The sequence below is a fragment of the Sus scrofa genome, chromosome 8 (genome assembly GCF_054392235.1).
Source record: "Sus scrofa isolate SSC_HxYL_T2T_F1_AM1 chromosome 8, Sscrofa_HxYL_maternal_Yorkshire_Landrace_v2.0, whole genome shotgun sequence".
Classification (NCBI taxonomy): Eukaryota; Metazoa; Chordata; class Mammalia; order Artiodactyla; family Suidae; genus Sus; species Sus scrofa.
The window spans coordinates 117,000,977-117,022,399 of record NC_139390.1 but is presented as its reverse complement, the minus strand read 5'-3'; the positions used below and the strand labels follow the sequence as shown (position 1 = coordinate 117,022,399).

At 38.9% G+C, this 21,423-nt stretch overlaps 1 long non-coding RNA gene across 16 annotated transcripts in view; it reads right to left on the bottom strand.

Annotated features, from left to right (window-relative positions):
- Positions 1–21,423, bottom strand: part of LOC102158976 (uncharacterized) — a 928,007-nt gene that overhangs the window by 883,808 nt on the left and 22,776 nt on the right. The window contains exon 2 of one of the 16 annotated variants that reach the window (XR_014813175.1): positions 11,018–11,072. The exons of the other annotated variants lie outside the window; for them this stretch is intronic. This is a non-coding gene — a long non-coding RNA (uncharacterized LOC102158976). The remainder of the gene's footprint in view (positions 1–11,017; positions 11,073–21,423) is intronic. 16 annotated transcript variants of the gene reach the window in all.

The window sequence follows — 21,423 nt, the reverse complement described above, 5'->3', positions numbered from 1 at the left end:
CCGAGTTGCTGTGGCTCTGGCATAGGCCGGCGACTGTAGCTCTGATTCGACCCCTAGCCTGGGAACCTCCATGTGCCACGGGTGAGGCCCTAGAAAAGACAAAAAAAAAAAAAAAAAAAAAAAAAAAACACAGGAGAAAGAAAAATTAAGTTATACTTGCTCCCCTTTGTTTTATACTTTTCTGTTAAAACTTAAAGGATTTCTGGGGAAGGAGGGTTATTCCTGGAAGCCCGGTAGATATTGAGTAATCTGCGATTAATTTTAAGAGCATAAACTATTCTATGTTGTGGGAAGATACACATGACCAGCAGATGAAATGGCATTAGTAAGTCAGAGTAAGCCCCACAGAGGCCCCTCTTTTCCGCATGTAGTGTGTTTTCTATTTCTTTCCAAAGCAAGACAAGAAACTTATTTTTCTCTTAGGAGGTCTTTTACAATATGTCCTATAGTTTAAATTTCCTTTAAATAGATATGTGTTCTTTTTTCTTTTAATAATCAGAAATTCTCATGTCAAGAAAGTTATAGTGCCTCTATCTCCTCCTCAAAATCTGGGCAGGCATATGACCCTGTTTAACCAACAGAATATGACAGAAGTGACATTGCGTGACTCCCAAGGCTAGGTCAGAGAAGGCGATACAGCTCCCACTTTGTTTGCTGAGATACTGACTTTGGGACCCCGATGCAACACAAAGGGAAATGACCCTGAGACAGCCATGCTTTGAGGAAGCCCAGGCAATAAAGAGAGGCCATGTGGAAGTATTCCAGTTGACACCCCTGTTGATGTCACAACCGACAAATAACATTAACCACCAGGCAAACAGGAAGACATATCCAAATGACTCCAGCCCTCAGGTCTTGAGCCACTTACAGCCACCAAGTTTTCTCAACCAAGGCCCCAGAGTGGGACCAGAGACAAGCCATTAAACTCTGCCTCGTCCAAATTCCTTACCCACAAAGATCTGTGAGCATAATAAAATGTTTATTTTAAGCTGCTAATTTGGGTGCAATATGTTACACAGCAATAGTACGTACAACATTAGAAATTCTGCAAAATATTGACTGACCTGACTAATTTCTAGAATTCATAAGCTCCACCAGTCTCTTTATCCTATAGGTCCAATTTTCCCTTATACATCTGTTATGTCCCCCAAATTTCATGTGAAGTCCAAACCTCAATACATCAGAATGTGAACTTATTTGGAGATGAGGTGCATATAGAGGTCATCAAGTTCAAATAGAGTTCTCAGAAAGACCCTAAATCAATATGACCAATGTCTTTATTAAAAAAAAAAAAGAAGAAGAAGAAGAAGAAGATGGACACACATATGGGAGAAAGCCCTGTGCATAATCAACTACAAGCCAAGGAGAGAATCCTAAGAGCAAACCCTTCCCTCATAGCCATCAGAAGGAGCCAGCTCTGTCAATACCTTGATTTCTGACTTCTTGCCTCCAGAGCTGAGACAATACATTTCTGTTGTTTAAGCCGCCCAGCTTGTGGTACTTGGTTATAACATCCCTAAAAAATAGATATAGCATCCAAGCTAGGGCCGGTAGTCTTGGAGAATTCCCTGAGGCCAGAGACAGATGTAAAATTTCACAGAGGCACGTAATCTAGTGTTGGAACTGCCCCACTGTGTATCCTCTCCAGTCATCCCAGCAAGTGGTCTGCTCACCGACTTATCCCTGTGGTGCTAAGGATCTTAGCACCTTGCAAAGCAGCCGTTCCATCCTTACCTGATGCTTAATGATGTATTCAGTAAGCCAAAATCGTCTTTAGGATAGCTCAGACTTTAATCCACTTTACATAGGATGAATTTAACCTACTCTACATAGGATAGCCCTTTACATACGCTCAGACAGCTGTCTGTCTCATGTGAGGACATGCTTCAACAAAAGAAATTTGCCAGACTCATGCAGACATTCCTTATATGATACGATTCCATGTCCCTTCACCACTGTGATGATTCTCCTCTGAATTTAAGTTCATTTATGTCAAGACAGAAATAAAGTTCCTGTAATAAAAACTGTCCAATAATACTATAGACTCCTTACAAGGCGGTGAGTTTACGGTCACGGAAAAAAGAGCTTTGAAGACTCGTTCAGGGATGCTGTAGAGAGATTACTGAATCAGAGAAGATATTTGACTGTCCTTTTGGTTTTATGATTCTATAACATTTTAGATGCCTGATATTTTGTTTATATTCTCCCATGAAATGAGTAATAAATGAAGGACAGAAAGGGCACACGATAAAAACTTTGATGATAGTGTACTTTAGTAAGTCTTCACAAAAGAGGAAAACTGCAGAAAAAGAAATGAGAGCATTCTGAACAACAAGCAATAAGCTAGTTATTTATCATAGCATCTCATTTACCTTCCCTTTGGATAAGCTAGGTAATTATTCCACCCTTCTACCACAGATGCTAATGAGAACATTTTACAAAAGCAAGTCTATGAAATTAGGGCTAATCACTTGATTCTTTTTAGTGATATTGAAATCAGAAAACCCAGAGGAAGATTTCCTTCACATGATTAGTCCTGTAGCATTTTCATACAAACCTGTCTACAAATCAATCTCTGCAATATGGTTCCTTTCAGTAAAACATATTCAAATCAAGCTTTTACCTTTGAAAAAAATATGAAAAAGCTAAAAGGAAGTGTTTTTGCTCCTGGCCCAATGCACGACAATGCTGCCGAGAATTTGTCCACAAATGGAGAATTCCTAAGATTCCGTGAGTTGCACTGAAATTCTTATTCCACTCATAGAGCTAAATGAGCTTCAGCTATGATACTTGTTATAAAAGAGCAAATACAGAATATCATGCTTTCAGGAGACCAATATTTCTGCCATGCTCCCATCGTGGCTCTGGAGATAGGGGCACTTGCCAATTCACAAGCCCTTCACTCTTTGAAAATACTCCAAAGAAGAGCAGGGTGGAGGTCAGGGGAAGAATTGTCTAAGGAGAGTAAAGGGGCCTTTCGCAACCTTTGTGTGATTTCTCAAAAAAGTTGCCTCACTTCTAAGTGCAAAATAAACTTAAATTTAAGATCAAAAATTTAAATAAAGCAAAACAACACAAAACAGAAACCATAAGCTATCCAGGAAAAAAAAAATCGAGGGATTCTTTTTTAATCTTGAAACATGACCTTTATAAACACGATCGCATACATAAAACTCATAAAAGTAAACTAAGTTTAACATCATAAATTTTTAACTGAATGACAATAAATAACACACAAAACAAAACCATTGGCAATAGGATATCAACAGAAATTAATATAAATGAAAAAATGCTTAATTTCATTCAGAATTTTTTTTATTTTTTATTTTTTCGGTTTTTTTGTTTGTTTGTTTTGGTCTTGTCTTTTCAGGCCTGTGCTCGAGGCATACGGAAGTTCCCAGGCCAGGGGTCAAATCGGAGCTACAGCTGCTGGCCTCCACCAGAGCCACAGCAACACCAGATCCAAGCTGCATCTGCGACCTACACCATAGCTCACGGCAATGCTGGATCCTTAACCCACTGAGCGAGGCCAGGGATCAAACCCTCAACCTCATGGTTCCTAGTCGGATTTGTTTCCGCTATGCCACAGCAGAAACTCCTTCATTCACAAATTTTAACAAGGAACTCAAAGTGAGGAAACTGCATGTTTTACTTATCAGATTGGCATTCACTTTTAAAGTTAAAACCCGGTGTTGTCATGAGTGGAGGGAAACAGGCTTTTTCATACACTGTTAATGAAGCGATACATTGTTGCAAAAATTTTGAAGGGCAGTTTGGAAATATCTATCTCGGATGCTTTTCATCAGTTTTGGAAAATATTGGCCAATATCTATTTGAATATTGCTTCTGTTCCATTATCCATCTTCTCTTCTTGTGAAACTCGTATTATGTATGTATTGGCCAAGACAGTCTTGAAGAACAGAGCCAAACAACTTGCACTGCCATAGATCAAAAACTATCATAAAACTATGGTAATTAAGGCAACGGTAATAATACAAGTACAGACAAACCAAGTATGGTGGGCAGAATTCTAAAGATGCTACTACCCCCACATCAAGATGACTATTCACAGTTATTTAACCAAACCTAATCAAAATACTGCTGTGAAGGAACTTTGCAATGTAATTATGGTTACTAACCACCTGACTCTAAAATAGAGAGAGTATCCTGGTTTATCCAGGGGGCCCAGTGTAATCACATGAGCTCTCAAAAGCGAAAGGGAAAGGGACAAGTGCCAGTCAAAGACACAGCAGAAGGGGAAGTAGGGAGAGATTTGAGGGGTGAGAGGAACTTGACTTGTTGCTGGAGGAGAACCACACAGAAGGCATGAGAAGGAATGAACAGCCTTGAGGAGCAAAAACTAAACCCCAGCTGACAGCCAGCAAGGAATTGGGGAACTCAGTCCTACAACAACAAGGAATTAAATTCTGCCAACAACCTCAATGACATCAGAAGCAAATTTACCTCTAGGGCTTCCAGCTAAGAGCCCAGCCCTACCAATACCTTGATTTCAGTCTTGTTAGACTCTAAGCAAAGGATCCAAAAGAGCTATACCCAGGCTTCTGATTCACAGAGCTGTGAAACTTAAAGTGAGTGTTGTCTTGAAACCCTAGATTCATGGTAATTTTCAATGACAGCATTAGAAAATGAATACAGTGATCAAGGATAAAGAGTCCATAAACAGGCCTATACATATGGCGAAAGTGACCCTGAAGGACAATAGGAAAAGAATGTTCCTTTCAACCAATAGTTCTGGGCCCACTTAATTTTCCGTATTTTAAAAAAATGTGTCAGAACCATTATGTTATAACATATATAAAATAAATTTCAGATGGACTGCAGATTTGAACATGGAGGAGTTTTGAGGCAGGAGTAAGTTTTTAGAGAAAAATATGAAAGAATATCTTTGTAAGCTTTTTTCCCCAGCTTCTTGTAGTATAATTGACAAATAAAAATTGTATATATTTACGTTGTACAATGTGATTTTGTTAAAGACATACAACGTGATGATTTAATACACATATACATTGTGAGCTGAATGCCACAATCAAGTTAATGAACACATTCATCACCTCACACAGGTACCATTTTTTTGTGTATGTGTGAGGAGACATTTAAAATCTACTCTTTCAGCAAATTCCAAATATACACATTTGGCCAACATCTCCCCATTTCCCTCACCCCCCACCCAATCCCTGGCAACCACTGTTCTATTCTCTGGTTCTATGAGTTCAACTTTTTTAGATTCTACACATAAGGGAGAAGATGTAGTATTTGTTTTTCTCTGACTTATTTCATTTGGCATAATGCCTTCAAGCTCCATCTATGTTGTTGCAAATAACATTTCCTTCCTTTATGGCTAAATAATATGTGTGTGTGTGTGTGTGTGTGTGTGTGTATCTCACATCCTCACATCTATCTATATATATGCCTATATCAATCTTATTCATCCATTTATCCATAGATAAACACGAGTTATTTCCATATCTTGACTATTGTGAGTAACTCTGCAATGAATATGGGAGTACAGATATCTCTTCAAGATACAGTCATCCCTTGGTATCCTTGGAGGATCAGTTTCAGGATCCCCTGAAGGTACCAAAATCCTCAGATGTTCAAGTCCCTTATATAAAATGGTGTAGTATTTGCATATAGCCTATGCACAGCCTCTTGTATACTTTAAATCATCCCTAGATTACTTATAATATCCAGTAAGTGTAAATGCTATGTACATAGTTGTAAATGCAATGTAAATCCTATGTAAACATAGGATTGGTGGCACTCAGTAAACTCAAATTTCCCTTTTTTAAACTTTCTGGGATTCCCCCCCCCCAAATATTTTCTATCCACAGTTGGTGAATCCAGATGAGGAACCTGAAGATACGGAGGGTCAACCGGACAAGTTTCAGTTTCTTCGGGTTTATACTCAGAAATGGGACTGCTGGATCATATCTGGATCATATCTGTAATTTTTTGAGGAACTTTCATACTGTTTTCCATAACAGCTGTACCAATTTACATTCCCACCAATAGCGTAGAAGTTCTCTTCTCTCCACACCCTTGCTAACATTTATCTCTTGTCTTTTTAATAATAAACATCCTAACAGGTGTGAGATGATAGCTCATCATGGTATTGATTTACATTTCTCTGATGATTAGTGATGCTGAGCACATTTTTAGGTAACTGTTGGCCATTTGTATATCTTCGTTGCAAAGATACCTATTCAGGTCCTATGTCCATTTTTAAATCAAATTAATTATGGTTTTGACCTTTGTAACCTTGAAGTGGCAAAAGATTTCTTAAATAGCACTCAAATAGTGCATATTATAAAGGCATTTTTGAAAAGCTGGACTATCATAAAATTAACAACTTTTCTCAATCGGAAGACATTAGTAAGAGAGTAAAAAACAAAAAACAAAAAACAAAAAACAATCCATGGATTAGGAAAGAATATTCACAATGCATATATCTAACAAAGGACCAGCATCTAGCATCTTTATAAAGAACTCCTACAGATCAATAAGAATAGACATTTTACAAAAGAGGATATTAAAATGGCCAATAAATTTATAAAATTGTGCTGAATTTCACTGGTTGTCAGGAAAATGCAAATGAAATCACAATGAAATGCCACTATATATTTACCAACCAGGATGGCTAAAAGGATATAGCACAGATCTAAAGCTAGAACTTTCACATATTGCTGGTGATAGTATAATTTGTATGACTGGACATCGTTTAGCAGTGTCTACTAAAACTGAATACATGCATAGTTTGTGAGCCAGCAGTCCAGTCCTAGGTATTAACCCAACAGAAACATAGGTTTACCAAAACACAAGCAAGAGAAAGTTCACAGCTTCATGACTGAAAATAAACCAAATTTACAAAACCTGGAAATTACAGGTTTCCAGTTATTGTTTCTCAACTGTGAAACCACCACTCTGTACTCTGCCTTGTAATGATGAAACCTGAATTCTGCAAAGTACAACATAGCAAATTTCTAATTCGCTATGTTAGGTTCTGCCAATGGGGGTGCTAAAGAAAGACTGGAGAGCTGCTAGAGGGAAAAGGAACTGGATTCCTTCCTGTTTTGCTCCCTGTTTGGGTCAGCATCACCTCAGTAATGACTCTTCGCTTTGATATTAGCAATGGTTTACACTTTCCAGTTCTTCCTGCATTCCCAGAACCAGCCTCCTCACCCACCTCAGAGACATCAGCACCATCCATGGCCCTCGAGACACTCCTCCTCCAAGGTCCCAAGGTCCCAACACCAACTGAGCAGCAACCTCTCTTTAGATGTCTTGATGCCAGCTGTGCAGAATGACAAACATCCAGGTTCTGACAATTTCAACCTCTTCCCTTTGTTCACAAAACTTACAGGTGCCTTCATGGGGTTATCATCTTTGTGTTGCCTTAATACTGCCATTTGTGTTTTCAGTACTCCTATACCTACTCAGCTAATTCTTTGTATTAAATTCTCTCTTTGAAATAATTGTTAACCTTGATAGTCCATCAACGGCAGAATGGGTAAAGTCTAATATATTCTCAACATGGAATACTATACTAAAATGAGAATGAATTACCTACTACTGTATCTAATGACACAGATGAATCTCATGAACAATGAGAGAAAGAAGCCAAATACAAAAACAGCGTAACACAGGATTCTATTAGTAAAAATCTGACAAAGCCAATGTATGATGTTTAAAAGGATAATAGTTATCTTTGGGAGGATCGTGAGGGTACTGGTTAGTGGCTTTGGAACACAAGGAGAGCTTCTACAATACTGGTAAGGTTCTGTGCCTTGATCTGGGTTTCATGACACAGCAGTGTTAATTGTGTGAAAATTTAGTGAGTTTTACAGTTACAATATGATCACTTTTCTGTATGTTTATCATACATCCTTAAAATACTTAAACAATAATGGAAGCTAATGTCTGCCATCCAACTGGCCATTGTAAGTAACTTTGTCATAAAAATACTTTATGTATTCAAAAAAAATGGTGGAATAATGGGTAATTTATATATTTTTTTCTTTTTATGGCCACACCTGCAGCATATGGATGTTTCCAGGCCAGGGTCAAATCAGAGCTGCAGCTGTTGCCTGTGCCACAGCCATGGCAGTGCCAGATCCAAGCCACACCTGCAACCTGAGTCACAGCTTGTGGCAATGCTGGATCCTCAATCCACTGAGTGAGGCCAGGGATCAAACCTGTATCCTCACAGAGAGAAAACGTCAGGTCCTTAACCTGCTGAACCGTAACAGCAACTCCAGTAATTTATATTTTTTAAATTAAAATTGTCTAAAATTAAAATATACAAAAATAGGCACAGTACTTTTTCTCAACAGTCTTTTTACATAATGCATCACATTTGTTTTTGTACTCTTGTCTCATTTATATACTGTAGTGTAAAAACATTAGTCACACCTTTAGAGCATTAAAGCTAGTTTTATCATCATAGTTTTTTAAGGATGTGAGAAAACTAGAGATGTTTTAAGAAATGAATCATGGAGTTCCCATCGTGGCTCAGCAGAAACGAATCTGACTGGCATCCATGAGGACGCAGGTTCAATCCCTGGCCTCGCTCACTGGGCTAAGGATCTGGCGTTGCTGTGAGCTGTGCGTCCCAGATGCGTTTTGGATCTGGCATTGCTGTGGCTGTGGCTCGGATCCCATGTTGCCCTTGCTGTGGTGTAGGTCAGCAGCTATAGCTCTAGTTTGGCCCCTAGCCTGGGAAGCGCCATATGCCATGCGTGTAGCCCTAAAAAGACAAACAAGTAAATGAATCACGATTTATTCTTGAAAACTTGCTAAGGCTTTAGATCTTGAGTCCCGTCATTCCTTTCAGGTTGTAGGCCGTAATAGCTACTAAAAATCTACACTGGCTGTTTACTTGCTTTAGTTCCAGCTTTTTATACTCTTTTCCCACACTCCACCTGCTTGACAATACTTAACTATGTCTTCAGTCTCCTTGATGTAATTCACACCAGTGGGCTGGACTGCATTTTCCATGTCAGTGCCTCTAGATACCACAATCTGATTGCAGGCCCCTGTCCCACAACATACACTGAAGGATCATTCGCTCAACGTCTTCCTCATCCCCATGTGCAAATCCTCACCCTTTCCTATCTTCCAGGCTCTTCCCTTTCACGAGATGAGAGGCATCTGAAGGAAGCATTTTCATAAATGCGCACACCATAACATGACAGCCCAGGTCAAGATACAGAATATTACCAGCATGTCCAATAGGATAGTTCACTGAAAGTTTGGATGAGAATGTATTAATATCATTAATTCATTTAATCGATATCTATAGCACATCTATAATTCCAGTAGGCTTCCAGGTGCTGGTGTTGTTACTCTAGACATCAAATTTTCAGCCCCAGCTCTGCCACTTTCTAGCTATTTTATCTTAGATGCATTGTTTACCCTTTTTGAGCCTCAATTTCTCCATATGTAAAAATGTGTTAAAACTTTTCCAAGATTTCATAACTAGGGAAAATCAAATAAACATTACTGAGAAAACATGGGTTGGTTTGGGGGTGGAGGTTGGGGAGTAAAGACGTCCAGTTAAGTATCCTTAACTGACCATGTTGTTGTTGTTGTTGCTTAATTTCTTTTTTCATAAACCCCACCAAAAAAAGAAAAAGAAAAAAAGAGAGAAGAATTAAAAGGAAAAATTAAAAGAGTGGACAACAGCAGACAAGAAATATTTTTTAAAATTTAGTGAAAAAGAAGATGAAGCAGAGATAACTGATTTAACGGAGTGACCTAAGTGTCTGCAGAAGGTACATGAGTCAACTAGCCAATTTGTTGGCTAGAGGTTCAGGGCTAAGAGATCTGAATTCCCACGGAAAAGGGTGGGAGTAGGGAGACGGGGGTTTGGGTCAAGTTAAAATCAGGGCCTAACTGAAGGTCTGTCTGTTGTGCATTAAGCAGCTGGAAGTCTAGATCCTCTTCCCACCTCACGCACCGAGAACTAGAAGCCCTGGACTCTCGGGAAACCAAAGAACAGTGTGGGGGAAGAAGGCTGAAAACAGAGGAGAGGATTAAGTGAAAATCTAAATACTAAAAGCTGAGACTTTTTTCTATCCTACTCTTTACATTAATTTTTTCTACCCTACTTTCAAAAGCAGCCAGACTTAGAAGCCAGCTTCCTCCCAAATCCTCCCCACCTCCCCTTCTCCCCAATTCATGCTGCACTTAAATATATTCAAAACATTGGCAGTGGGTGTGATGGAGATGTAATATTTGGAAAAATTAGCAAGCAGATCTGGCAAATGAAAAGGTGAGAGAATTATTAACTGCAGGGAAAAGGATTACATGAGAAAGAGGAGTGGTGTCACACACAACGTGGCTTAATAGTGCATAATATTTGCACAGTCATAATAATGTAAACACTGAGTGTTGATTTAGCCCAAATTTATCAAGTTACTACACTGGGGGATGGAGTAGAAAGGAAAAAGGGGGGTGGGGCATGGGAGTGTGCTAGGTATGTATGATCATTTGGTCTTCAACTACATTCTCACCCTTTCACTGTACCCCCTTAATCACAGAGATTGGAAAGCTAAAAACCCACTTTCCCAAATGGTCTCGATGCTACAGTTCTGCATGTAATTTGTTCTGTTATAAGATGCACTCGCTTGAGATTTGGAAGGCAGAAGTGAGGCAAAGGCCATTTCCTTGCAGCTGTGGGTGCTGGTAAACAAGGTTGGAGAGATAATGTTTGAAGAGGGCAGACGTCACATTCCAATGTCAGCTCAGGACTTAATGGGTGTGCCATGCATTCTGCAAGGTATGCCATTGAATCCAACAGTCCCGTGTGGCCCTTGTCTCCCATTCAATTGTTGCCTGCCCCAGCCCCTAACAATTGGGTAATCACCTAATTCCCCGACTCTGAATTCCTAAAATGGGTGCAGTTTCCTAAACTGAATACTGAGAAAACTTAAGTCCTAAATGATAGATTGAGAAACAGCAGTATGAGCACATTATTTAGAAATCTAGAACTTCTTACCAGGGAAATCAGCTGGCAGAGTGAGAGTGAGTAGAGTAGCATTTGGAGAGCTGCCCTGGGGATATAGAGACAGGAATACAATTTATAAATTATACTGCAGGCATCCTAAAAGCACAAAGTGGATCTAGCCTCATTCCTCTAATATTGCTGTTGCAAGAGTAAAGCTAATATTACTATAGGTCATTTTTAAATACTTATACATATTCCAGTTCTCGTCTCTAAATTTTTTCTTGTTCAGGTTTATAGTATTCATGTAGCCAAAGGAAGAAGTACATCAAAGCATTTCATAGTATATGTCTCATCATACATCTCTCAATTGACCTCTGAAAACAGAAACATAGTCTGTGTTAACAAAATGTTTGGATGCTTTCTTCATAACCCACTAACAAGGGGTTTTACTCTCCCCCAAATCGCTAAGAGTTTCTAGGAAGTTTAAGGTCCCGGGATCATTTTTGGCTCTGCATCCACTGAATTAACATTTTGCATTTGCTAACTCCTGTCAGCCCCAATGGGTTCACACAAAGAACTCAGCATGTTTTCTTGCTTTTCTCTCTTATTCCTTCAACAACCACCCCCACCCCCAATCATTTATGCACATACTTTCACACATGCTTTTGAGAAGAGCTGACCTTGTCAACTTTTAGGGAATATAGAGGGGATTTATTGTGGAGAAAAAGAAACATCTAAAAAATAAAGCTTTAAATTCTTGTTCCTGAAGAGCTCTGAGATCATTTCTGCAACTGCCTCCTGCTTCTAGCTCTTCTCTTCTGGGCATCAGCCCACATAGGAAAAAAAAAGTCATATCTTCGTCTGTGGAAAAACTGAAGTCGCTTCAACTTTCTCCTTCAAACTCATCTCAGGGCCTCCGGTTACACAGCCTAGGAGTCAATATAAACTTAGAAATTACAGCTGTCAGTTCAACCACAGTACTTTTTCAGAACAGGGCCAAATCTTTTCCCTATTTTTGTCCCCAGGTAAATTTTAGAAGGTTTTAATTCAAATAGCATGAAGAAATGACTTTGATTAGCAGAAGAATAAAATAAGGCATGCCAAAAGGAAATTATAATGCGACCTATGTGAAAATACTGTGGAAAGATAAATAGCAATCTCTCCTGGGTGGTGTATATTAGGTTTTGATTATCTTTTTGCCACTGTGTGGTAAATCTTCATTCATTGCCTCCCTCAGGAGTACATAGAATAAGATTAGGTAAAGAAACTCAAAGTTATCCTTAAAAATAAATTCCTTCCATTTCATGTTTTTTGTTTGTTTGTTCGTTGTTGTCTTTTTTTAGGGCCGCGCCCACAGCATATGGTGGTTGTCAGGATAGGTGTCTAATTGGAGCCATAGCTACCAGTCTACGCCACAGCCACGGCAGTGCCAGATCGAGCCACGTCTCTGACCTACACCACAGCTCATGGCAACATTAGATCCTGAACACACTGAGTGAGGCCATGGCATCGTGACTCCAACCCGGTGTTGCTGTGTAGGCCAGCAGCTGCAGCTCCAATTGGACCCCTAGCCTGGAAACCTCCATATGCTGCAGGTGCAGCCCTAAAAGGACAAAACAAAACAAACAATCAAAAAAACAGCTTGAGTTTTAATTTATATATTATAAAATATGCCCAGTTTAAGTATACAATGATTTTCTAGTAAGTTTATAGAGCTGTGCAACAAACATCACAATCTAATTTAAAAACATTTCCACACTCCTCAAAATTCCTTAGTGCCTATTTGCAGTCACTCCCATTCCTATTCTCAGACCCAGGCAATAAAGATTTATTTTTTGCCCCCGAAGATTTATCTTTTCTTAAGATTTCTTATAAGTAAAAGGACACAATATAAAGTCTTCTATGTTTGACTTCTTTCACTTAACAATGTTTTAAAAGTCATCCATATCGTAGCATGTATCAATACCTATTCCTTTTTATTGCTAAATAATATTCCATTGCATAGGTAATTTTGTTTGTCCATTCATCACTTATTGGACTTTTCGGTTGTTTCCTCTTTTTTGACTATTATAAACAATGTTGCTATGAATATTCATATACAATTTTTTTCGTCTTTTTAGGACCACACCCGCAGCATAAGGAAGTTCCCAGGCTAGGGTCAAATCAGAGCTGTAGCTGCCGGCCTACGCCACAACCACAGCAACGCCAGATCCAAGCCATGCCTGCAACCAACATTGCAGCTGAGGGCAACGCCGAATCCTTAACCCACTGAGCAGGTCCAGGGATGAACCTAGGTCCTCATAGATGCTAGACAGGTTAGTTGCCACTGAGCCACAACAGGAACTCCTTCATATGCAAATTTTCCTGTGAACACAAATTTCCAATTCTCTAACTGCTAGGGTCATATGGTAATTCTATGTTTAACTTTATGAAGAACCACCAAACTGTTTCCCAAGTAGGTGTACCTTTTTTTTTTTTTTGCATTCCCATCAATAGATAAGAGTTCCAATTTTTACATATCCTCACAAAAACTTGACATTGTTAGTCTTTTTTTATTACAGGTCTATTAATGGGTATGTATTAATACTCCTTATGGAATTAGGTTGCATTTTCCTAATGACTAATAATATCCAGCATCTCTTCACAATGCTTTTTATACATTAATATATCTTCTTTGTAGAATATCTATTCATATCTCTTGCCCCTTTCTAAATTGGGTGATTTGTTGCCTGATTACTGAGTTGTATGTGTTCTTTATGTAGTCCAGATGCAAATACTTTACCAGATGTATTATTTGCAAATATGTTACCCCAATTTTTGGCTCATCTTTCTATTTTCTTAAGACTTTCGGGTTTTGAAATAGGGAAAAAATGTAATGGACTCAATATTATGTGAGAAAGGTACTTAATCTCCTGATAATTTTATTCTTTTAACTCCTCAAATACAAATGTTAGAGCTTCTATATAACAATGCAGACTGAATTTGCAAACTGGAATTAAAGTTTACCCCCTGGAGGATGAACTGTAACACAAGAAAAACATTTTATAATGATATGTTTTGATATAAGACCAGTATTTTACCAGCCACAAGGGGCTAAGTATCTTGTGGAGGGCAGGGGGCAGAGGGAGATCCTGAATCATTGAATCATTTCGTGTTTCCATGGTGTAAATATTTCCCCTTGGCCTGTTGCAAGGTACTAATGACTTAACAACCAGCTCACAAAATTCCTGAATGTTTAGCTATTAACTCTAGAGAGCCAGAAAGAGCTAGCTCTAGCACACTTCTGAAAACTCATGATTGGACTAGTAATAAGTCTTGAAGAGAAACTCCTTTAAAAAAAAAAAAAAAAAAAGCAACTGCTTGGAGTAATTTATAGATTACCGATAAAAAAAGTCACTGATCCTTTATATAAGAATGAAACGACGATTTTTTAAAAATCCAAGTCTACAGATAAGTTTTAAAAATAAAATAAAATTTTACATATAAGAAGTTCTAGGAATTCCCTTTGTGGCACAGCCAAAATGAACCCTACTAGCAACCATGAGGTTGCAGGTTTGATCCCTGGCCTCGATCAGTGGGTTAAGGATCCAGCATTGCTGTGAGCTGTGGTGTGCGTCGCAGATGCAGCTTGGATCCTGCATTGTGGTGGCTGTGGCATAGGCTGGCAGGTGTAGCTCCGATTGGACCCCTAGCCTAGGAACCTCCATATGCTGCAGGTGCGGCCCTAAAAAAAGAAGTTCTACAAAGGATGAAAATGAAAATAGAAGTATTCTCTAGAGCAGAAGATGGAGAATATTTTATAAAAATGCTATTACTACCATTAACCAGGCAAACCAGTTGGAACAAACTATGGTACAATGGAGAATTCATTCCATATGGTTTACAATGTGCTGACTCTTCCCACCTCCCTACCGCTGCAAACACACAACCTTGGCCCTCCAATCAGAGCATTTCACCCTCTTATCCTCTGAGACTGGTTCTGAAAAGGCAAACGAACCAATCCAGAGCCCTACCTAGAACTTTCACTAGGAGGAGCAAGAAAGAGGTATACAGGTACTTTTTGAAAGTTTACTTTATGCCACCTCGCTTTTATGAAAGGCCTACATCAGTACCTGTTTTTGTTGACCAAAAGAAATCCAGAGAGGATTTTTGCTTCTATGAAAAAAAAGCAAAAAGTGAAAATAGCATTCAGGGTTTGCTTGGCAGCAAGCTGTTACAAAGGCAGTGAACACCCTGGGCAGTGAGAGGGGCCCTGCCGAACTCCTTCCCTAGGAACTACAAGCAGCTGCTCAGCATTAAGCCTCCAAAGATTTGAGCTGTGTCATTGAGCAGCTGTGCCATATCTCAATTTATTCAGTGCATCCATTAGCAAGATATATCCTAAAATAATTGCTTCTCCACTTTACACCATTTCATGTCGGGAAAGATTTCTTAGGAAAGCTCTACTTTCTGACAGCAAGGGAAACCTGTATTCTTTTAGCCTACGTCTCTAGGCACGAGGACAACGGCAGCCTGGAGCTGTAGTTTCCTCAAATGGTGAACCACTCTTCTCCCACTATTTAATCATTGGATTTGGAAGGGATTGAAAAATCAATTAGCCTATCTCTTTTCTAGTGCAAAGCATTCCCCCTAGCTACTGGTCTAAATGTGATCCAGTCAAGGTGAAGGTCAGGACTTTCCATCAGTGGTTTAGGATGCAAATGCTCTCTTTTTCAGAAAGTGACCCAGTGGCCTCTAGCAGTCATGAGAAAAGTCAAGCTGAGGATAAACCAAGCACAAGGAGGGTGGGGAAGTCCAGAGAATCTCAAAGAAAGATCTAGAATCCTGATGAAGCATTCTTGAAGAAGTTGTGTGAACAAATAAATCCTTTTTTTTCTAAGCCAGTTAAAATTCTATTTTCTATCACTTACAACAAAAGCAGCCTATCTGGTTGAACATCTTTCTTCCCTAGCTTATTTTGTTTTGGGGTTTTTTTGTTTGTTTTTGTTTGTTTGTTTGTTTACTTTATTATTTGACTCTGCCAGTCACTTTTTGGAATTTTGTCTTCCTGGGTCTTTAATCCTTCACTCATCTTCTGCTCTTTAAAGGTATCCAGCATACCCACAGAAACAAGCATGGAGAGACATTGCTCAACACAGTACATTGCTGTTGAGCCAGGGTCATCTCTCCTTCACCAGCAACCTATTTTCACACAGGTCAGTGAGACCCGGTTTTGGACTGTATTCCCACTCTGAACTGTATTGACCTAAAACAAAGAGACTTCTAGTTTCTCCTCCAGCAAAAATGGGTGTACTCAGGATCAACAAAGAATTGCAGTGTGGGTTCCGCAAACCTGGTGAGCCACATTTGAGTACCCTCCCACCACCCTCCAACAATGAGGAGATGAGAACTCTTTTAAAGAGGGGAAGAGGAAGTGGGAGGGTTATAGTAAGGAAAGAGTCTGTTAGAGAAATTGAGTTAGTATAGTGGCATTTCATTGACTAAATTGTGACAGTCTCATTGGTTGAGCTCTTGCCAGGCAAGAAGAGGAAGTGGCTTTCTTTCCTGTTAGGCTCCACTATCATCCTAAAGCATGAGAGCTCCTCCTTCTGCCCCACCCCATATACTTTAATTGAAGATTCTGTTTATTAATTTTTACATGTCCTTCTTTTGATCAAGATTCCTCTTTCTCTCTCTCTCTTTGTCTCTGAAAGCATTGCTGATCAAGAGTTAGGTTTTCCAGTTTTTAATGGCTTTTTGTTCCTCAATGCCAGGAAGGACCTTTCCTGGGTTTAGTGTTCCACATAGGAGGGAGAGTACATAGATGGGAAACCTCTTGAGGTCATACTTGAGTAACAAAGAGGAATAGGAGGGAGAATTCTGATGTACTTTTTAATCTGATGTTTATATGTTAGCAAGGTCATAGACATCGGAGATCATCTGAAGCATTATGTCATCATCAATGGTATAGCAGACAAACTTCCAACCGTCCTGGTCTGGATATCTTGAAAAAGCTGTATCATCGGGTGTCATCTGCTTTAATTCCAGGAAATCTTTACTTTCATGTCACCAGCTGATGTATAGGTCTAGTCAGAGTTCAGCATTTTCTTTAGGTGTGTCACATGAATCCAAGAGTCTACTCCCTAGAGCTTGCCAGCACTAGGGTTGGTTAGCAATACCTAATAGCGGCCTTTCCAGTGAAACTGAAGAGAGTTCCTCTGGAGGTGTCCTTTCCAATAGACAAAATCTCCAGTTTTCAAAGTGTGAAGCTTAAGGTCTTCATCTCCTGAGAGCACACTGTGAAAAGACTGCTTTACCAAAACATGGTTATTTTCAATAGACACATTTAGGCCTTAGCAATATTGAAGTATGTCAACTTGGTATCTGTTGGGGTCAAAAGGGGCAGGAGCCAAGAGCATGGGGCATCCTGTGATTGTCTCAAAGGGTGAGAGTTTATGAGTTCCAAAAGGGTTGAGTCTAAGATTTTAAAGGACCAATGGCAATGTTTTTGGCCAAAGTATTTGGAGGTGCTCTACAAATTTGCTAATTGAGTTTTAATAGCGCTGTTCATGTATGCAACTAAACCAGAGGACTGAGGGTGACAACACAGTGAAAGTGTTGTAAAACCAGCCTAAGAGCAGACTTTTCAAAGTACCTGACAAGTAAAATGGATCATAATGAAGTTGCCTGTTACGAAGTTCAAGTGGCAGGAGTAGGGGTAATCTTTTCCAAAGGACTTTAGCCACAGAAGAGGCAGTAACCTGTCTGCAAGGGAAGGCTTCAGTCCAGCATGAAAACGTACAGACTAAGACTAAGATATATTTATACCCATGAGACAGAGGAGGTTGTACGAAATCCATTTACCAGACCCTGAATGGTCCATTAGGCACTTTGAAATGTTCAGGAGCAGTACAAATAGGCTTCCCTGAGTTGTACTTCAGACAAATGGGATCAGTGAGGTAGGCACTTTTTGTAGACTTGTTAATGTTTCCCCACCTATATTGATGGATGAGTGCTATCACCTTGTCAGCAGACCAGTGGTTTAATGCATGTACAACAGCTGGAGTAGGAATGATAGAGTCTCCAGTAAGACTAGGTTGTTATTTGGTCCAAATGAGAGCTTTATCTCCCTTTCTGAGTCTCCAGTAAGACTAGGTTGTTATTTGGTCCAAATGAGAGCTTTATCTCCCTTTCTTTTAACTCTATATTCCTTTTAATAGCCATCCATTTTCTTTTTCTGCTTTTTTTTTAAAGAGGAATTTTCAAAAAATTTTTGATTGTGGTATAGTTGATATACAATATTACATAAGTTACCAGTGTACAAAATAGTGATTCACAATTTTTAAATGTCGTGTTCCACTTACAGATGTTACAAAATATTGGCTATATTCCCTGTGTTATATAATACATCCTGTAGCTTATTTATTTTATACATAGTAGTTTGTACCTTTCAGTTCTCTATCTGCGTCTTTCTCCTCCTTCTCTCCACTAGTAACTACTACTAGTTTGTTCTCTAGTGTCTGTTTCTTTTTTGTTATATTCAACAGTGTGTCTTATTTTCTAGATTCCACATATAAGTGATATCATACAGTATTTGTCTTTGATTTATTTCACTTAGCATAATACCCTCCAAGTCCATCCACATTGTTGTAAATGGCAAAATTTTTCTTTTTTATGGCTAAGTCCCATAATTCCATTATATGTATATATACCACACCTTCATCTTGGTTTACTTCCATATCTTGGCAATTGTAAATAATGCTGCTATTAACATTGGGATGCATATTTCTTTTTGAATTAGTGTTTTCTTTTCTTCCTTTCTTTTCCTTTCTTTTCTTTTCTTTCTTTCTTGGGATAAAAACCTAGGAGTGGAATTAGTAGATTATATTAATGGTTCTATTTTTAGTTTTTTTGAGAAATCTCCATACTGTTTTTCATAGTGGCTACACCAATTCACATTCCCACAAATAGTGTATGAGGGCTCCCTCTTCCTCACATTCTTACCAACATTTGTAATTTGTATTCTTTTTGATGATAGCCATTCTGACAGATGTGAGGTGATATTTCATTGTGGTTTTAATTTGCATTTCTCTGGTGAGTAATGTTGAGAATCTTTTCATGCGCCTGTTGGCAACCAGTATGTCTTCTGGGGAAGTATGTTGACAAAATTCAACATTCATTTATGATTTAAAAAAACTCTCCAGAAATCAAGTATAGAGGGAACATATCTCAGTGTAATAAAGGCCATATATGACAAATCCAAGGTAACATTATACACAACAGTATAAAAAAGCTGAAAGCATTTCCTCTAAGATTAGGAACAAGACAAGAATGACTACTCTCATTCAACATAGTTTTGTAAGTCCCAGCCACAGCAATCAGACAAAATAGAAATAAAAAGAAGCCAAACTGGAAGGAAGAAGAAATACTGTCAACTATTTGCAGATGACATAATGCTATACAGTGATGATCCTAAAGATGCCACCAGAAAACTATCAGAGCTCATCAATGAATTTGGTAAAGTTACAGGATACAAAATTAATACACAAAAATCTGTTACATTTCTATACATTAATGATATGACTGATGGGGTTAATATTCAACATGTATAAACCACTCATAGAACTCAACATCAAAAAAACAAACAACCCAATTAAAAAATGAGCAAAAGACCAGAGCTTTCTCTTTTTTTTATCAGACTTCAATTACTGAATTTCCAATCTTGTTTTTCCCTTTTGAGGCCAATTGTTAGGCATCTCTAGCCAGTTTTTCTAAGGTATCATTTGGGAAAATACCCCTTTGGACCACAGCAAAGTTTGGCTGCTATTGTTTCCTTTATGGCAGCATTCCTTACAGAAATATCAGCAAAGTGATTTCCCTCAGCCTCAGAGAGTCAAGTTTAGAATGCCTCAGAATCTTAATATTACCTACAGTGGCAGCTACAATATTGTATCTAATAATTCCTGAGCATAGGGGCCATTTTAAATTTTATTTCCACTGGAAGTAAGGAAGCCACATTGCTTCCAGAACCATAAACTATTCCAAAAGCATACCTACTATCACTGTAAATATTGACAGTTTTGTTCTTGACTAAAGCACAAATCTACGTAAAGAGTGTGTAATTTGGCCTGTTAAGCCAAAGTAAGCACAAGTAAAGATGCTGCCTCAACAATATTAAAAGAAGTAAAAATAGCGTACCTAGCACAGTAGGGTTACCCTTTAAAGAAGAACCATCAGTGAACCATGAGAAGTCAGCACTACCCAGAATTCTTGCAGATCATCACAGGAGTTAGGAGGTCAACAGTCAGCGTTAAGCAACTGTTAATTGCTTAACTCTAATCCTGTGTTTCTTCTGAGAAGAGATGAGAAGAAATGGATTCGAGTTAAAAGTTACTACAATGTAAAGAGTAATGTGAGGAGCAGTTAACAAAAGGACTTCATAGGAGGTGAGGCAGCTAAGAACTGTTGAGTGTGATGAGAATTCAGGAGAGCTTCTGCTGCAAGAGGTACAAAAATAATTAAAGGGATCTCGTACTGATTTCCTCGGTGGCCTTAACCAAAAGAGCAGTGACAGTAATGCCTCTAAGGCAAGGGGATTATCCCTGTGCCCCAGGGTCCAGTTGCTGGCTATAATACCCTATAGGTCAGCGGTGGTCCCTATGCTTTTGAGTGAGTAGCCCCAGGGTATTCCCTTCATTTTCATTACAAAAAGGAAAAAATGAATCTGGTAATTGGAATGCCAAAGGAAATGTGGTTCATTGAACTCTCATTTAAGGTCTTAAAGGCTATATCATCTAGTTCTTCCCATAAAATTGGGTCAGGGTTGTTGTTCTTTAGTAAATATATAAAGAGATTTGGCCATTAGAGAGAAATCTGCAATCCAATATTAGTGATAAGCAAGTAGCCCAGGGAAACCTGGCGGTTGGCACTTAGTTTGGGATTTGGGGAAACTTAGGACACCGCGAAATCTATCTTAGTTTTTGACTATGGCTTGCAGTTCAGCTTTAGTCCAGGGAATATGAGAAATAAAGTATTTAGCCTCTGAATCCTCAGAAGGCTTAATTTTAAAGGGACAGGTTCTGATAGGTTCAAAGGAAAAGTCAGTGGGGAGAGTTTCAGAGAAAAGGGGCGGTTTGACAAGAGACTTAATAAGGAGGAACTGAGGCTACAGAGGAGATGAAGGTGGCATAGAAGAAAGGGAGGAAGATAGCACCAGAGGCAGAGCCTGGGAAAAGGAGCCAGGGACGAGCAGATCAGGCTTCAGAAGCCCTTACCTTTCTTTAATTATTTGTTTGCCTCAGTTCATCTTAAAATCTTATTTTATACAGAGGTAATGTTAGCTCCGGATAATATTCGGAAGCCTCAAAACACCAATCAAAATAGCAATTCTGTTCAGTTTGGGGAATTTTAGAGCTATGGTAGCCAATTTGGTTTTAAGAAAAGTGAGTTTGAGGGGTTTCAAAATTTCCCCATAACAG